Source organism: Triticum aestivum, chromosome 3B (assembly GCF_018294505.1).
Source record: "Triticum aestivum cultivar Chinese Spring chromosome 3B, IWGSC CS RefSeq v2.1, whole genome shotgun sequence".
Lineage (NCBI taxonomy): Eukaryota > Viridiplantae > Streptophyta > Magnoliopsida > Poales > Poaceae > Triticum > Triticum aestivum.
Window position 1 is genome coordinate 415,883,172 of NC_057801.1, and position 14,879 is coordinate 415,898,050.

Here is a 14,879-nt window from a genome sequence, read left to right on the forward strand (position 1 = left end):
TTATTATGAAAGAGGAACTACATCTCCACCTCTTCATGTTTCCAACACGATAAAATTGCAAGAAATTGCTTATGCTATGTATTGGCCTTTACTTGATGTGCATGAATTGGTCTAGTATGACATGCCGATGCATAGGAAGATAGTTAGACTTCGTCATTGCATGATATATGTTGCTTTGTGCTCACTACTAAATGCCAAATCATTGTTAATTAAAATTGGCTTTGATATACCTTGGGATCCGGGTGGATCCATTACTAGAGCACTTTTATGCCTAGCTTAATGGCTTTAAAGAAAGCGCTGCCAGGGAGACAAACGGAAGTTTTAGAGAGTCTTTTATTTCAGTTGAGTTCTTTTATAAAGTTTAAAACAAAAAAATATAGAGGGGAACTTTAAAACTTCTTCAAAAATAAAAGCGATTGAAAGGTGATGCATTGCGGAAGTGAGGGTCGACCTCGAACACTTATGTTCATGCTCATGGAAACAATGTAGAAATTTTCATGAAGATACTCACCAAAATAATTATCCCCTTGTACAATTCCATTGCACTATAAAAATAATGTGCCAAGATTTGCCTTTAGGATGGGTAGATTGCTTGTTGATATGTGCGGTGCAGAAACAAAAACTTTGGCTGTAGCGCATGAATTTTATTTTTTTACTGGAATGTCAAACGTTTCTGAAATTTTTGGCAAAGTCTTTCTACAAAAAATCTTTAATTCATCCTAATTTTTCAGAATTTTTGGAGTACCAGTAGTATGGTAGATGTTCAGATTACTGCAGACCGTCCTATTTAAGACAAACTCTGCTTTTGATGCATTGTTTTGCTTGTTTTGATGAAACTATCGATTTCTATCAGTGGTATGAGCCATGGAAAAGTTATATTACAATAGGTACAATGAAAAACTAAATATCAATTGGTTTGCAATAGTACTTAGAGTAGTGATTTGCTTTATTATACTAACGGATCTTACCGAGCTTTCTGTTGAGTTTTGTGTGGATCAAGTGATCAAAGATCGAGGAGGTCTCGATATGAGGAGAAGGAGGAGAGGCAAGAGCTCAATCTTGGGGATGCCTAAGGCACCCCAAGTAATTATTCAAGGAGACTCAAGCGTCTAAGCTTGGGGATGCCCCAGAAGGCATCCCATTTTTCTTCAACAAGTATCAGTATGTTTTCGTCTTCGTTTCATTCATGTGATATGTGCAAATCTTGGAGCGTCTTTTGCATTTAGTTTTCACTTTTATTTAATGCACCATGCTGGTATGAGATAGTCCATGGTTGATTTATAGAATGCTCATTGCACTTCACTTATATATTTTGAGTATGGCTTTATAGAATGCTTCATGTGCTTCACTTATATCATTTGAAGTTTGGATTGTTTGTTTCTCTTCACATGGAAAACCGATGTTCGTAGAATGCTCTTTTGCTTCACTTATATTTGTTAGAGCATGTTTTTTTGTAGAAAGAATTAAACTCTCATGCTTCACTTATATCTATTTATAGAGTCAACAGAAATTGGTCAATTGCATGGTTAGTCACAAAATCCTACATAAAACTTATGGATCACTGAATATGATATGTTTGATTCCTTGCAATAGTTTTGCGATATAGAGATGATAATATGTGGGAACTACTAGTAAACGGTTGTCTTTAGTAAGAATATTGGTGTTAAGGTTTGTGATTCCAGAAGCATGCACATATAATCTCTCGTTATGCTACGAAGTTGGAGCATGATTTATTATTGATTGTATTCCTTATGAGTGGCGGTCGGGGATGAGCGATGGTCTTTTCCTACCAATCTATCCCCCTAGGGGCATGCATAGTAGTACTTTGCTTCAAGGGCAAATAAACTGTCGCAACAAGTATATGAGTTCTTTATGACTAATGTGAGTCCATGGATTATACACACTCTTACCTTTCTGCAATTTGCAAGCCTCTACGGTACCGTGCATTGCCCTTTCTCACCCCGAGAGTCGGTGCAAACTTCGCCGGTGCATCCAAACCCCGTGATATAATACGCTCTATCACACATAAGCCTTATTGTATCTTCCTCAAAACAGCCACCATACCTATCTATTATGGCTTTTCCATGGCCATTCCGAGATATATTGCCATGCAACTTGCACCGCTTCTATCGGTGTACAAGAATAGGGGTACTCTAGTACCCCGAACTTGTGCACGGGCAGTTGCAGCACCCCGCGGCAAGGCTTGCCGAGCGAACGCCAAGATCCTCCGTGGTTCCCTTGGAGCCATTCAAGAACAAAGTATTTAAGCTTAGGAGACAAGGCCCCGGCAAGAGGAGCTTGCCGGGAAGGCCAACCAAGGCACTCCAAGGAACTTGCCGCGATGCGCCACGCGCTCCGGCAAGGCAACAAGGCCCCGGCAAGAGGAGCTTGCCAGGAAGACCAACCAAGGTACCTCGAGGCCCGGTGAGCAACAAGCTTCCGGACCCGACAAGATAACAGCAGCAGCAAGGCGCTTGCCGCGGCAGGCGGCCACTCTGTGCCCACGCTCCAGCGCATCCACCAACGTGTCGCTCTGGGGGCCTCTCCAGGCGCACGTGGCGGGAGGCTGTGCAGCCAGCGGTGCGCAGTGGCATGCGAAGCTGACAAGATCGCCATCGTGGCGAACGGTGGCGCCCCTAACGGTCCTTTTCTGCACTGTTTGGGCGACTCAGACGGGCATTTAATGCCCTTGTCCCCTACCGTCAGGGTTAGGTAGGGTGCACTGTACAAGTAACTGTACCAACCACCTCGCTTTTTACATTTGTACCCTTCTCTGCGTTGCCACCTGTCGGTGACCCCTTTAGCGTATAAAAGGAGGCCCATGCGCAACGTAGAGGGGGGTCGGTAGGTTCGGGAGGTTTGACGGCCTCGACTGGTTCGGAACCCGGAAAAACACTACGCTCTCTCTCTGGAGCAAGAACACAAGATAATCAAACAAGCAGCAGTAGGAGTGTTATCTCTCCGGAGAGCTCCGAAGCTGGGTAAACTGCTCGTGTGCTTCGCCTTGATCTGCTCTTCGTGCGACCTCCGCCCCCCGCCGAACCGAAAGGGGCCCGATCCGCCGGCCCCATAGGTGTTCGTGGATCAGTTTCCCCGACATCTTTGGCGCGCCAGGTAGGGGGCGTCGAGATTGTGTGAACCTGATCCGGCGTTCACACGAGCTAGATCTTCATTCCCTTCATCAACATGCCACCGAAGAAGAAGACTTCGGAGGCAGCCGCTCCATCCACGTCACTTCCGCCACCGTTGGAGCAAACGGGTGGTGGAATGGACGCCGGGGGAAGAATGGACATCTTTGGCGAGGAAGCTCATGAAGCTGCCAGGTCCAAGGACAAGGCTGCACAAACCTCGGCGACTGTGCATGTTCCGCGCCACTCTCAGGAGGCGCAAGACCAACAGCGTCATGGCACTCGCAGTGCCATACGCGTGATAGGCCAAGACCAAGCTGGTGGATCTCGGGGCGCTCAAGACCAGCATGCACGCCAGCGTGCTGGCGCGAGCGAGGCACGGTCGCCTGGACGGGATACTGCTCCTTCTAACATAGTTAGAAGTCCGAGCACGTCCCGCTCCTCACGCCGTCCGCCACTGCCACCCACCACTCCAGCAGAAGCTTTGGCGCGAGCTCAACTGCTCCTAGATTACCCTCCGACGTCGGACAAGATCGACGAATGGAGGGCCACCATTCAGAGTCTCATCGGCTACGCCAACGGCGACACTCCGCGGCGGCCGAGCGCGTCGCCGCCGCAGCAGGGTTGCTGGGCGCGAGCCGGTGGCGACGAAACGGGTGGAGGTGCAACTACCATGCAATCACCACCCCAAAGGCCAAGATCGCCGACTCGCCGGATCCACCTCGACAGCGACTCTACCGCATCGTCGGATCCACGATCTTGTCGCGATCAGCGCCAAGTTCTTCATGATCGACAACAAGAAGATGCTCGAACTCGCATCGAGCGCCGAAGAGAAGCGCGACGTCAATCCGACAAGCGCGTTGGGCCCTCTGTTGACATGCATGCGCCAGGGGAACCGGGCGATCTGCCGTACGCGGTAGGTTGCCCTGCGTTCACTCGTGAGCTGCGGCAAGTCCAGTGGCCCAGCACAAAGAACTTCAAGCCAGACGTACCAGAGAAGTACGACGGTAAGACGCATCCGTCGGAGTTCCTCAGCATCTACACCATTGCGGTGCAGGCTGCCGGGGGACGGGATGACAAGATCCTTGCCAACTACTTCCCGCTGGTGCTCAAGCCCAACGTCAGATCCTGGCTCATGCACTTGCCGGACAACTCCATATCCTCTTGGGCTGATCTGTGCCATCAGTTTGTCGGCGCCTTCACAGGTGGACACAAGCCTCATGGCCAGGAGAGTGACCTTCATCTGCTCGCCCAGAAGGAAGGAGAGCCCCTGCGCAAGTACATTCAGAGATTCAGTAGTGTGCAGCACAACATCCCAGACGTCCACCCTGCCGCGGTGATCAGCGCGTTCCATCAGAACGTGCAAAACCGCAGGATGCAGGAGGAAATGGCGATGTGCAAGATCAGGGACGTCAGTGAGTTATATGCACTGGCCGACAAGTGTGCATGTGCTGAGGAAGGGAGGAGACTCCCCGGAGAGAATGTAGGAGCGGGAGGATCTGACATTGAAGATGCTGCCCCGGCAAGGAAAAACCGGCGGCGGAACAACAGGAAGAGGAAAGGCAAAGAGGTGCTAGTTGTTGAGCAGTCCGGCAATGGTGGTGGCGCCAAGAAAGCCAAAGCTGGTGACTCCGGCAAGGAGGTTGCCGTGGAGGTGGCGGTCGACAAGCAGGACGGCACCATCAAGCAGTATTGCAAGATCCACCGCACCAAGGGCCATGATCTCCAGAGCTGCAAGAAAGTCGAGCAGCTTGTTGAGCAACAGAAAGCTGAATACGAGCGGCGCGACAAGGAGAAGGCCCAGGAAGGTGCTGGGGGATCCGGCAAGAAATGTCCCGGCCGAGGAGGACGCCGCGGCAAGGCCAAGCAGCGGCAAGGAGACAGACCTCCTCGCGGCCGCGACAAGGATGAAGATGACGATGACGATGAAGACATGGATGATGAGGAGACTGATGAGCAGGACTTTCAGAAAGCCACAAAGGTCCTGTGCATTGACGGTGGTGCTTCTCTGCATACCTCGCACCGTCAGCTCAAGCAGTGGGTGCGGGAAGTTAATGCAGCAGAACCACCCGTCGAGTCACGCAAGCCTCTGAAATGGTCCAGCACGCCTATCATCTTTGATATTGAGGACCACCCTGATCGCATAACTGCGGTCGGGTGCTTGCCGATGTTGGTGTCACCAACAATCTGCAACCTCAAGGTCACTAAGATGCTAGTTGACGGCGGGGCCGGCTTGAACCTGATCTCCTCCGCGGTACTCCAGAAACTCCATATCCCTGACAGCGAGCTCGAAGAGACCGGTACATTTCAAGGAATCAACCCGGGAAGGAGCAAGCCGAAGGGAAAGATCACGTTGCCGGTAACATTTGGCAGCGAGCTGAACTTCAAGACTGAGAGGGTCACGTTTGATGTTGCCGACTTTCCATTACCTTACAATGGAATCCTTGGCCATCCGGCACTCGCCAAGTTCATGGCAGCCTCACTATGCGTACAACGTACTGAAAATGCCAGGCCCGATAAGTGTCATCTCTATCCCTAGCGACAAGAAGGATGCTCTTATCTGTGCCGACAAGATCTACCGGGAAGCAACAGCCACAGCAGAACGCAAGACACTTGCCGCTGAAGCTCCCGGGGGGAAGAAGAAGACCAAGTCCGGCAAGAGCTCTGATGCCCACTCCGGCAAGCGCACCTCTTCGGAGTGCTGCGCTACCGTCGAGGACGCACCATCGAGCTCCACCGGCAAGTGTAAGAAGGCAATGGCAGCTCCACCTGAGACCAAGAAGGTGTCTGCCAAGGAGGACGGCACTGGTGGTACCTTCACCATCAGCACCACTCTTGACCCCAAATAGGAAAGCACGCTCGTTGCTTTCCTGCGGGCGAATGTCGACGTGTTTGCGTGGCAACCGTCTGATATCCCCGGTGTTCCCAGGAAAGTAATTGAGCATCACCTTGCCGTCTGTCCTCATGCACGGCCCGTCAAGCAGAAAGTCAGGAAACAGGCAGTGGAGCGCCAAGAATTCATCGCAGAAGAAATCAAGAAGTTGGAAGCAGCAGGCCTTGTCAGAGGAGTGCTCCATCCCACGTGGTTGGCCAATCCTGTTGTCGTGCACAAGGCTAACGGGAAATGGAGGCTTTGTATTGACTTCACTGATGTTAATAAAGCTTGTCCCAAAGACCCATTTCCCTTGCCGCGCATTGACCAGATTGTTGACTCCACAGTCGGATGTGATTTTCTTTCATTTCTTGATGCATACTCAGGATACCATCAGATCTTCATGGCAGAAGAGGATGAAGAGAAAACCGCATTTATCACCCCATGTGGCACGTACTGCTTCGTACGGATGCCTTTCGGTTTGAAGAATGCTGGTTCAACATTCGCAAGGGTAGTCCACCACGCTTTTGAGCCGCAGATGCAAAGAAATGTAGAAGCCTACATGGATGACATAGTGGTCAAGAGCAAGAACAGGGCGACCCTGATTCAAGATTTAGACGAGACATTTGCAAATCTGTGCAAGATCAACCTCAAGCTTAACCCCGAGAAGTGCGTGTTTGGAGTCCCTTCCGGCAAGCTTCTCGAGTTCTTCGTGTCTCAGCGGGGAATTGAAGCCAATCCCGACAAGATCAAGGCAATTGAGCAGATCGAAGCACCAAAGCACGTCAAGGATGTACGAAGGCTTGCCAGTTGCGTGGCTGCTCTCAGCAGGTTTATCTCTAGATCTGCTGAGCGCACCCTGCCATTTTTCAAAATTTTGAAAAAGGCAGGTCCAACAAAATGGACTCCGAAGGCGGAGGCTGCGCTGCAGGACTTGAAGAGATACCTGTCCTCCACTCCAACACTTGTCGCACCTAAGCCGCAAGAGAAGTTGCTGCTGTATATAGCGGCAACCAATCAAGTGGTTAGTGCTGCGTTAGTGGCGGAGAGGGAGGCAGATGATGAGCCAGCAACAACGGCAGATGCATCCAGCGACGAGCAGGGGGCTTCGCCGACAAGCTCTGTTCCCGACAGAGATGGATCTGCGCAGGAGCATGATAAGATGCAGAAGAGAATGGTGCAGCGTCCAGTTTACTTTGTCAGTTCCCTTCTACAGGGGGCTAGATCAAGGTACTCTGGTGTGCAGAAGTTGCTTTTCGGCCTCCTCATGGCCTCGAGAAAGCTGCGCCATTACTTCCAAGCACATGAGATCACAGTCGTCACTCGCTTTCCGCTGAAGAGGATACTGCAAAATACAGAAGCGACAGGCAGGATTGTCGAGTGGGCGCTGGAACTGTCAAGCTTTGGCCTCAAGTTTGAGAGCACTTCAACTATCCAAAGCAGAGCATTGGCAGAGTTCATAGCAGAATGGACGCCAGCACCAGATGAAGAAATTCCAGAGACAAGCATCCCCGTCAAAGAGGCAAGCAAAGAGCGGCTGATGTACTTTGATGGTGCCTTCTCGCTGCAAGGCGCCGGTGCGGGCTTGCTTCTTGTCGCGCCCACCGGAGAGCACCTCAAGTACGTAGTCCAGATGCACTTTCCCAAGGAGCAAGCAACCAACAATACTGCGGAGTATGAAGGATTGCTTGCCGGTCTCAGAATCGCAGCAGACCTTGGGATCAAGAAGCTCATTGTCAGGGGTGACTCACAACTTGTCGTCCGCCAAGTGAACAAGAACTACCAGAGCCCATTGATGGAAGCATATGTTCATGAAGTGAGGAAGCTGGAAGAGCACTTTGACGGCCTACAGATGGAGCATATCCCAAGAGCTCAGAATGACATTGCTGATAGCCTGTCAAAGTGCGCCGCACTAAAGTTACCTGTGGAACCAGGGATCTTTGTGCACAAGTTGACTCAACCATCTGTAACACCATCAACTGGACAAAGCAAGAAGAGGAAGTTGGTTTCTGGTGACTACTTTCCGGCAGAGCTCCCCGAAGCTGCTGCCAAGAAAGTCCCCAAGATCAACAACAAGGATGCTGAGGGGCAGTCTGCTCCGGCAAGCCTTATGGTTTGTTCCGTTGAAGTAGACGCTCCCGACAAGTTTTGCTCCGGCAAGCTTGCCGGGGAACATCAAGCTCCGGCAAGGCCGCAAGTCCTTGCCGTAGAAGCGGATGTTCCCGCAGCAGCAGAAGTGCCTTTAGTCCTTGTTGTCGAGCCACAAGCTCCAGCATGGGCACAGCAGATTGTCCATTTCCTTCAGACAGGAGAACTTCCCGAAGAGCAACAAGAAGCGGAAAAAGTAGCCCGGCAGTCAAGTATGTACCAGTTTGTCAATAGCATACTGTACAGAAGAAGACTCAACGGTGTGAAATTGAAGTGTATTTGCCGGGAAGATGGACAAAAGTTGTTGGCAGAGATACATGGAGGCATATGTGGCCACCACATTGGCGCAAGAGAACTTGCCGGCAAAGCTTTCCGGCAAGGTTTCTTTTGGCCGACAGCCCTCCAGGATGCAACTGCACAAGTAACCAAGTGTGAAGCGTGCCAGTTCCACTCCAAACAGATACACCAGCCAGCTCAAACTCTCCAGACGATCCCTTTATCCTGGCCATTTTCGGTCTGGGGGCTCGATATCCTCGGCCCTTTCCCCCGAGCTGTCGGGGGCTTTGAGTACTTGTACATCGCAATCGACAAGTTCACAAAGTGGCCGGAAGTGCAGCCAGTGAGGAAGGTGACAGCACAGTCAGCAGCCAAGTTCTTCAGGTCAATTGTTTGCTGTTTCGGGATCCCTAACAGGATCATCACCGACAACGGCACGCAATTCATGAGCCGCACCTTCATGCAGTACGTCCAAGACCTTGGCGCCAAGGTCTGCTTCGCTTCTGTTGCTCATCCGAGAAGCAACGGTCAAGCAGAGAGGGCAAATGCTGAAGTGTTGCGCGGGCTCAAGACCAGAACTTTTGACAGGATGCGCAAGTGCGGAAGAAACTGGATCGAGGAGCTGCCAGTGGTTCTTTGGTCGATCAGAACGACACCAAATCGAGCCAGTGGCCAGACGCCTTTCGCTCTAGTCTATGGAGCAGAGGCAGTTCTCCCCATAGAACTCGTATACGGATCGCCTCGAGTGCTCGCTTATGATGAGCTTGAGCAAGAACAGCTGCGACAAGACGACGCGCTGCTCCTTGAGGAAGATCGTCTTCAGGCTGCTGTACGAACTGCTCGATACCAGCAAGCTTTGCGCCGCTACCATAGCCGCAAAGTTAAGGCTAGAAGCTTTGAGGAAGGCGACCTTGTTCTTCGGCGCGTTCAGTCCGCCAAGAATTCCAACAAGTTGACGCCGAAGTGGGAAGGCCCTTATCGGGTGAAACGAGTCACAAGGCCCGGCGCTGTCCGCCTTGAGACCGAAGATGGCATTCCGGTGAGCAACTCCTGGAACATAGAACATCTTCGTAAGTTTTTCCCGTAAGGAGCTGTTGCCGGAACCCGTTCCGGCAACCACCTTTTGTACAAGTCTTGCCGCTGTTGCATGTAATCCTTTGTACAAAGCCGGGCGCAGATCCCGTGCATAAACAAAACCCCATGTGCTCCACACAACTTGTCCATTTCATGCATTAGTTTCTTTCTTGCATGCGTTATCTGACACTTTGTGCAGCACCTACATCCGGTAAGCAATAACGAGCCGAAGGGCTCCATATCATTATTTTCTCTTCTATCTTTTTTTTTCTCAACAAAGGAAAAGAAGGTTCCCTCGCACACAAGTTTGCCGGGGGAAGGAGAAGATTGTGGTATGGACCAGGCATCGTTCAAGCAAAGTTTTGCCTTGCCGGGAAGCAAACGACAGAAAAGCTAAGTTGCCAAAGTTTGAGCAATCAGTTTTTAAATTTTTGAGTTATCTTCCTCGAACAACCCTGCTTTGTATGGAAAACCTGTGCGCGGAGGAACCAGCTCGTGGCTAGTTGCGCCCTTACTTTCTTTCGAGTCCGCTCAACAACTTAAGTGTGCTGCATCTAGTTGCGACAAGGTTTCTTGTCGGAAGCAGCGCCGCCAGCAGGCTGCTGACGTTCCGCACTCAGCGCTCGCGGCTCAGGTGCCTGCGCCGACAAGTTCCCTAGAAGCGTAGGGTAAAAACATACAAAGGAAGGAATCTAGTAGAGGAAATAACATAGCAATTGATAACAGAAATAAAGTTATATTACAAGATAACTTGTCGCAGCTCTAACAGACTGTTTTCATAACATGATTAGCAGCGACAAGGGAAAATAAGAAATGGGCGGCCTAGTCTACGCGATCGCCCTCAACCCTCTTGATCTCGCTCACCTTGTCCACAATGGGTGCGACAAGGGCCTTGAGTGCGTCCCGATCGGCGTCTGGCGGCAAGGACTTGAGGACGTTGGTGAAGCTGAGGCCTGGATTGCGGAAGGCCACCTTCATCAGCACCTTCTGGAGAACCCCGGCGTAGATTTTGCGCGACTCGTCGGCCAGCTGCTTTGGGATCCTCTCCCAGAGCCGCTGGAGTGTCGTCGCCACGCCCTTGAAGAACAGGCTGAGCTTGGCGCTGGGTTGGAGATTCTCGTCGGAGGGATACCCAAAGTCCTCCATCCCCAGCTGCGCCAGCTCCTCGTCGATGACTGCGGCAATATTCACCAGACCCTCGGTCCAGTGCTCCACAGTATCTCTGAATGAGTTCTGGGTAACTGCGATGCTCTCCAGCAACGCCTTGTCAGCCTTGACCTTCTCCGACAAGGTCTTCTCCCGCTCCTTGGCGTTGTCCAGCGTCCGCGTCAGCGTGGCCAGCTTCAACTTCATGTCTGCATTGGATTCCTTGGCGGCGCTGAGCTCCTTGCCCCTCTCAGCGCGAAGAATGGGTACCCGTTTGGAGCCAGTTCCGAAGCAGCGGCCGGGAGTACCCTCGTGCGCGGATGCGCACGCGTCTCCGTCGCCCAAAAGAGTTAGAAGTACTCCCTCAGCTCCTTCGCGCCAAGCTGGGGGGAGAAGATCGCCCGCTCCTTCCGCAGCGCCGCGAGCCGCTGCGCCTCGGCCGACTTCACGCCCTTTCCCTTGTTGGCTTTCGGAGCCATGGCGGAGGTGGTGGGGGAGGTCGACGGCGTTGGTGATGCTGGTGGCAATGGGGGGCGGAGCGCTGCTCTCTCGGCTTCGAGAAGAAGGGGGGAGTGGCAGAGGCTCGTGAAGATGGAGTAGTAGCAACCAGTGAGGGGGAACGAACTGCCCCTATTTCCTCTGCTTATAAAGAGGGACGGGGCGGACGTTTCGCCCTTCCGAATAAAGAACCACCCATGATCTCCCCCACGACGCCGCATTCGACGCGTGCCGTTAGGGGAGAGCGCGGTGGATACGGAGCGAGATTCGGCGCGGCCCAGTCCGCGTGTGCTCGTGCCCTGTCTTGGGCCTGGCCCAACAGCGCTCGGCACCGTGTCTGGCCCAGGCCCGGGGGCTCCTGTCGGTGTACTAGAATAGGGGTACTCTAGTACCCCGAACTTGTGCACGGGCAGTTGCAGCACCCCGCGGCAAGGCTTGCCGGGCGAACGCCAAGATCCTCCGTGGTTCCCTTGGAGCCATTCAAGAACAAAGTATTTAAGCTCAGGAGACAAGGCCCCGGCAAGAGGAGCTTGCCGGGAAGGCCAACCAAGGCACTCCAAGGAACTTGCCGTGACGCGCCACGCGCTCCGGCAAGGCAACAAGGCCCCGGCAAGAGGAGCTTGCCGGGAAGACCAACCAAGGTACCTCGAGGCCCGGTGAGCGACAAGCTTCCGGACCCGACAAGATAACAGCAGCGGCAAGGCGCTTGCCGCGGCAAGCGGCCACTCTGTGCCCACGCTCCAGCGCATCCACCAACGTGTCGCTCTGGGGGCCTCTCCAGGCGCGCGTGGCGGGAGGCTGTGCAGCCAGCGGTGCGCAGTGGCATGCGAAGCTGACAAGATCGCCATCGTGGCGAACGGTGGCGCCCCTAACGGTCCTTTTCTGCACTGTTTGGGCGACTCAGACGGGCATTTAATGCCCTTGTCCCCTGCCGTCAGGGTTAGGTAGGGTGCACTATACAAGTAACTGTACCAACCACCTCGCTGTTTACATTTGTACCCTTCTTTGCGTTGCCACCTGTCGATGACCCCTTTAGCGTATAAAAGGAGGCCCATGCGGAACGTAGAGGGGGGTCGGTAGGTTCGGGAGGTTCGACGTCCTCGACTGGTTCGGAACCCGGAAAGACACTACGCTCTCTCTCTGGAGCAAGAACACAAGATAATCAAACAAGCAGTAGTAGGAGTGTTATCTCTCCGGAGAGCTCCGAAGCTGGGTAAACTGCTCGTGTGCTTCGCCTCGATCTGCTCTTCGTGCGACCTCCGCCCCCCGCCGAACCGAAAGGGGCCCGGTCCGCCGGCCCCATAGGTGTTCGTGGATCAGTTTCCCTGACAGCTTTCGTTTTGATGACTTGAGCATTCATTGTCATATTGCTTTGCATGATCATATAGCTGACATAGTAGTTGTGGCTCAGCCACCGTTCATCATTTTTATACATGTTACGCTAAATCATTGCACATCCTGCTACATGCCAAGGGCATTCATATATAGTCATACTTTGTCATAGGTATCGAGTTGTAATTTTTATTCCTTTTGGGTTATAAGTAAATAGAAGCATGATGATCATCATTTTGAGAGCAGTGACCCCAATGAGGAAAGTATTATCGAGACTATGATTCCCACACAAGTCCGGATGAGACTCCGGACAATGAGAGAAAAGAAAGAAAAAAAAAGAAAGAAAGAAAGAAAAAAAGAAAAAGAAAAAATAAACAAAGAGAGAAGGGCATTGTTAGTATCCTTTACCACACTTTTGCTTCAAAGTAGCACCATGTTTTTCATATGGAGAGTCTCCTATGTTGTCACTTTCATATACTAGTAGGAATTTTTCATTATAGGATTAGATGCACACCCACTTAGTTTCATATTGAGCTTTCATACACTTATAGCTCTTAGTGCATTCATTGAATGACAATCCCTACTCCCCACGTTGATATCAATTGATGGGCATCTCCATAGCCCGTTGGTTAGCCGCGTCGATGTGAGTCTTTCTTATTTTTTTGTCTTCTCTATATTTACCCCTATAATCATACTCTATTCCACCCGTAGTGCTATATCCATGGCTTGCGCTCATGTATTGCATGAGGGTTGAAAAAGATGAAGCGCGTTAAAAAGTATGAACCAATTGCTCGGCTTGTCATCGGGGTTGTGCATGATAAATACTTTGTGTTAAGAAAACAGAGCATGACAAGATTATATGCTATTGCAGGGATAGCTTTCTTTAGCATTGATATTTTGAAAGACATGATTGTTTGTTGGGATGCCTCAGCATTGATGTCTTTCTGTCAAATTATAAACTATTGCTTTGAATCACTTATGTCTTAATATTCATGCCATGACAAGATATGTGACCAAGTTTATGCTAGGTAGCATTCCACATCAAAAATTATCTTTTTTATCCTTTACCTGCTTGAGGACGAGCAGGAATTAAGCTTGGGGATGCTGATACGTCTCCGTCGTATCCATAATTTTTGATTGTTTCATGCCAATATTATACAACTTTCACATATTTTTGGCAACTTTTTATATGATTTATTTGGACTAACTTACTTATCCAGTGCCCAGTGTCAGTTCCTGTTTTTTGTATATATTTTTTGGCGGAAAATCCATATCAAACGAAGTCCAAATGCAATAAAAAAACTATTGAGAATTATTTTGGAATATTTATGAATTTTAGGAAGTGGAATCAATGTAAACGGAGGCCCGAGGCCTCCACAACCCACCAAGGCCTAGGCGTGCCCTGGTGTATTGTGCCCTCCTCGAACGTCGGTTGGAGCTCTACTTCGGGCGCAAGGAAGCTTATATCTGGAAAAAAATCATGTAAAATCTCAGCGCAATCGGAGTTATGGATCTCCGGAAATTTAAGAAACCGTGAAGGGCCAGATCTCGGGAGCGTGAAACAGAAGAGAACAGAGAGGGAGATCCAATCTCGGAGGGGCTCCCACCCCTCCGCCGCCATGGAGGCCATGGGACAGAGGGGGAACTCTCCTCCCATCTAGGGGGGAGGTCAAGGAAGAAGAATAAGAAGGAGGGGGCTCTCTCCCCCTCTCTCCCAGTGGCGACGGAGTGCCGCCGGGGCTAGGATCGTGACGGCGATCTACATCAACAACCTTGCTACCGTCGACACCAACTCTCTCCCCCTCTATGCAGCAGTGTAACACCCCTTCTCCCCGCTATAATCTCTACTTAAAAATGGTGCTCAACTCCATATATAATTTCCCAATGACCTATGGTTATCCTATGATGTTTGAGTAGATCTGTTTTGTCCTATGGGTTAATCGTGATCTTGGTTGGTATGATTGTTTATTTTATTTATGGTGCTATCCTACGGTGCCCTCCGTCTCGCGCAAACGTGAGGGGCTCCCGCTGTAGGGTGTTGTAATATGTTCATGCTTCACTTATTGTGAGTGTTGCGGAGGATGACAGGAGCCTAAACGCGGATAAGTGGGTCATGGCGTATGGGAGTAAAGAGGACTTGATACTTAATGTTATGGTTGGGTTTCACGACCTTAATGATCTTTAGTAGTTGCGGATGCTTGCTAGGGGTCCAATCATAAGTGCATATGATCCAAGTAGAGAAAGTATGTTAGCTCATGCCTCTCCCTCATATAAAATTGCAAGAATGATTACCGGTACTTGTTATCGATTGCCTAGGGACAAATGACTTTCTTGTTGACAAAAGCTATCCACTTTTATTACCTCGAAATTTGTTCGTAGTTTTATTCTCGCAAAGTACTCGTAGT